The sequence below is a fragment of the Theobroma umbraticum genome, unplaced genomic scaffold (genome assembly GCF_002168275.2).
Source record: "Theobroma umbraticum cultivar Fairchild unplaced genomic scaffold, ASM216827v3 scaffold_67.0, whole genome shotgun sequence".
NCBI lineage: Eukaryota > Viridiplantae > Streptophyta > Magnoliopsida > Malvales > Malvaceae > Theobroma > Theobroma umbraticum.
In genome coordinates, this window is record NW_018397262.1 from 5,104,538 (window position 1) to 5,108,835 (window position 4,298).

The 4,298-nt window shown below is 34.6% G+C and overlaps 1 pseudogene; it reads right to left on the reverse strand.

Annotated features, from left to right (window-relative positions):
* Positions 1–1,009, reverse strand: part of LOC110419564 (UDP-glycosyltransferase 79B2 pseudogene) — a 1,615-nt pseudogene extending 606 nt beyond the window's left edge.
* Positions 1,010–4,298: the final 3,289 nt, after the last annotated feature.

Consider the following 4,298-nt stretch of genomic DNA (forward strand, 5'->3'; position numbering starts at 1 on the left):
CCATGCACCAACCCTCTTCCTTGAATCCTTTCTTGAAACCCCTCAGGCGATGCCTCTTCAATCGTTGTGCATCCATCTGGTGGTGTTAAAGCCACCAAGAAAGGTTGCCCTGATAACTCAAGCCCAAGAACTAACTCTTGAAACTCCTCCCTTTGCAATGTAATCTGGCTTCCAAATGCACAAAACACCACAGAACTTGGCTCAAAGTTGCTTAGCCAATTAGCCCATTTGTCTTCAAGCTGTGTGGCATTTGTTTCAGGGAGGCAATGCCCTGTTAGCATAACAGGCTTGCCAAAATGTTGAGCAACATAGTCACAGAAAGTTCCCTCAATTTCACGGTGAGTCCTATAGGCTATGACATCACTGCCATTCATGCTAGTTATTCTCCGGTCCTGAAATGACAATTCTATTCCAAAGATTTTTCGCGCAATTGTCAGAACGGAAACCTCTTCAGCTCTGAGCTTCACCTTGGAAGAAGGATAACCAGGAGGAACTTCTATCAACTCTTCCACGCTCATTGCCTTTGTAACTTTCTTTGTCGACATATGCGCGTTTGCGGCTGCAGTTACTGCGGCATAGTAAATGGACTTGATGCCGATTTGGTGAGCCAAGGCTGGAATCCAATACCCCAAATCATGGAAAACTATATCAGGCTTTATAGGCTTGAAAATGGCTTTAACTTGATCCCGAGTTTGATCAAATGCAATAGCAAGCAAGCTATGTACTGGTTGAGGAACATCGGATGTAGTTTGGGCGCCTGGCAGGATACCATCTACATGGGAAACAAGAAGAGGAAAGAACTGAATAAGATTTGGATATTGGTTAAGTTGTTCCAACTTTGGCTGTGCTCCTTTAGGCAATAAGAAGGAGACCTGGTGGCCTTTCTCAGCAAGCTTGTTTGAGAGGTGAAGGTAAGGGATGAAATGGCCAAAGGAAAACCATGGAAACATGGCTACGTGAAGCTTGGAGGAGTTGGAGTTTCTCATCTTTGCCTTGCAAACTGTGTTACTGTGACCTGAGTTCAAAGGAAGTCATATATATCAACGTTGTGTGGCTGACAAAACTACTAGAAATTTTGTCGACATAGCCAAAAAGCAAGTCATCATAGTAATTACCATGACAGCATCCAAATTTAGATAATACTTAGACATCCTTAAACAGCAGAAAATGGGTAGAATAATCATCAGAAACTTAAAATTTTATTTTATTAAATTAAGTATATAAGTAAATTGTTATATTAACTTTACATGAAATAATTTAACTAACTATTTGCGTATAAAAACTGAAATAAGTTGGGGCTCTTTTCAATGATACAAATGCCTTTAATGAGAGGATACTTGGAGATGATCCCTTAATCCACATCATCCACTCGTACAAAGTTCTTCATGAATTAAAAGCAACTTATGATGGAACCTCATACTCAGCTTTGATATAGCGTTAAGTATTGAGTTCAATTCTTTTAAGAGCTTAAAAACTTGACTCAACAATATTTATGAAAAAAGGATCCAATGAAAAAGGGATGCAGATGCATACTCTTCAATGTGTCATTGGATATTGTGCATTCATTAGGGTTGAAATCATCGAGTGAGATATATTCGATTAACCAAATGGAATAATTAGTTCAAAGCAAAGCATAGTCTATCATTGTATTTCGTTTAATTTTAACACGTTTTCACTAAATAAAAACTCAATTGGATGACATGAGTTTCTAATAAATCGATATTCCAAAGGTTTTCGGCTTAATTGTCATAATAGCAGTGATATGTGCAGCAAATACATATATTTAATGGGAGATTAAATACCTAATTAGTTTAAGCTAGATTAGATTTAGGATCAAATTTAGGTATTTTTAGTTATTTTGTTAGTTTAGTTTAATTTATGTTTAAATGTTTATTTTAATTTAATAATGTTAGTTTATGTTATTTATATTTATTTTTATGTTTTTGTAACAGTAGATCAAAAATTATTTCAATTGGTGAAGAAAGACATATAATGGATTGATGCTCTGTTGGCATATGTTCGGTTTTTCGAGCATATCTCTCTCTAAAAAAGTTTAATGACATGATTTTTAAACTATTAAAAAGCTAAGAGGTAGGGCTATAATTTTTATATTCACCACTTTTTTCAATTCTGATTGAAAAGTGGTCAAAATTTTCGTTGAAATGAAAGTACTAGAAGAACAAAATTGAGACAGAACTTTTCTGAGCTGCGGTTCTAGAAAATAAAAGCCTCGGTTGTAGCGACCCAAGTCCAACCACTGGATTAGCAACTTTTCAGGCCTAAACTATATGGTCCTTAAAAGCTCAAGCTCAATTGTTAATATTGATGACTTGGATTGTTATATAGGTTTTAACAATCATATTCACATTAAATGTGGGATGTGAGATATCACAATTTCACCCCCTCAAATTCTTAATGTTCTCATTAAGGTCATACATCACATCCATATGTCCAAGATCTCACTAGAGCAATGTGAAAGTCCACATCGAATGGTTGGACTTAGCTCATTACAAATGATATCAGAGCCTGCGCCAGTTTGATGTGAATTTTCATATTACTTTGATGAGATTTTGGATCTGTAAATGTGATGTGTGGCCTTGATAAAGACATTAAGGAGTTTGATCAATTGGAACAACAAGCAAGCTACTTAGTGGTTCAGAAACACCAGATGCATTTGTTTTGGATGTGGCAATTTCTGTAAGAATGGCACTCTTTTTTTTTTTTTGAAGGAAAAAATGCATAAAATGGGTAAAATTATTAGGTGATCATAAATCGCCCAAATTATTAAGAACCCACTGGACATCAATAAACAGGGAAAGGACAACAAGCATAAAATGGCTAAAATTATAGTGTGGTCACATTTCACTAAACATGCAAGTCCTGCGTTGTGTGGAACAATAACAAATATTGGACATAATCTTTCATTGGAAAAATAAAAGAACGAAGAATCTTTTAAATAAAGAGAGAGGCGTCCATAACAATTGGACTAAGGTAGATTGAAGTGCAAAATAGATGATGAATGGACTTTTTAAGTCTTAATTGGTCTTGAAATTAATTAAATTAATAATATTTAATTAATATATTATAATGATGCTTGGTTTCAAGTACTAGATAGATTAATCTTATTAATTAAAAATGGTTAGATGAATATTAAGTTTCGCGAGGCATCAGCCATAGGGTCCAAGGATGTATAAAACATGGGGTGCTTTAATCAAATCAAAGGTAATAAATTACAAAAAATGGTTGATGGTGGCAGAATGAACGGAAGAAGCACTCCCCAGATGTCTTATGACTAATCTGTTCACTATAACTATGTTGATACTTTGTAGAGTATCTTGTACATGGACTTGCAGATATCTAACAGACAGTCAAATTATTTATTTGTTGGCTCTGTAATTATCAAACAATTGTACAGACCCTCATTATGCACTCTCATGCTGTAATATTAACTTTCAGCTATAATGTGCTTTTCCATTATTTTTTCATTTTCATTTTTTTATAAAATTTTTCTGTAATAATATGTTGAATTTGTCGCATTTTTGGTTATCTGCAGGATCAGAGTGTTGTGTTTCATTCATTATGTTGACTTATAGCAACTTCATGTGTGTTTAAAGTACTTTACTAACAAGGTGATTTGTGGGATGCTTGACTTTGACTCTTGATCGTATTCAGATTTTACTGATTTACTATCAGGGTAACTGTATCACTCACCAATTATTTGGCAACCCACTAACATTATTTTAGAAAAAAAAGAAAAGAAAAAACCCACAAACATTATTATTGATATATATTTCTCATGGAGCAAGTAACAATGATTTCATGCACTTGTGACTTTTGAGGGATTTGGGTGAGTGCATGATAGAAAACTGTGCATTTGATGGAGTAGATATAGTTTGTTTTCATCCCCTACTGCTATTCAAATCATTTAGACATTAACAAATACAGAAAACTTTCTAAAGCCAAGACATTAGAGGTTAAGAATATTGAAGGAAATTAACAACGAACTTATTGCATTTTGTCAGATTGGAATCTGATAGACATTAAGAATGCTAGGCACAAACACCACTAAAACAGGTTTACTAAACTCGGACTCTAAATTGGATTCGTGTTCTTCTTTTGCAATTTGGATCCTATTTGACCAGATCTTGCAGACCTTTGATGAAGTTATTCATATATTCTTCTTGAAGATCTCTGTTAGAAAGAATGCTCTTGAGCTTGGCATGGTTTCTCTTCAACAGACTAGCTATTTCATTGTCCTTGTCCATCACCAACTTGATGGCTTTGCTCAAGTTCTCCTT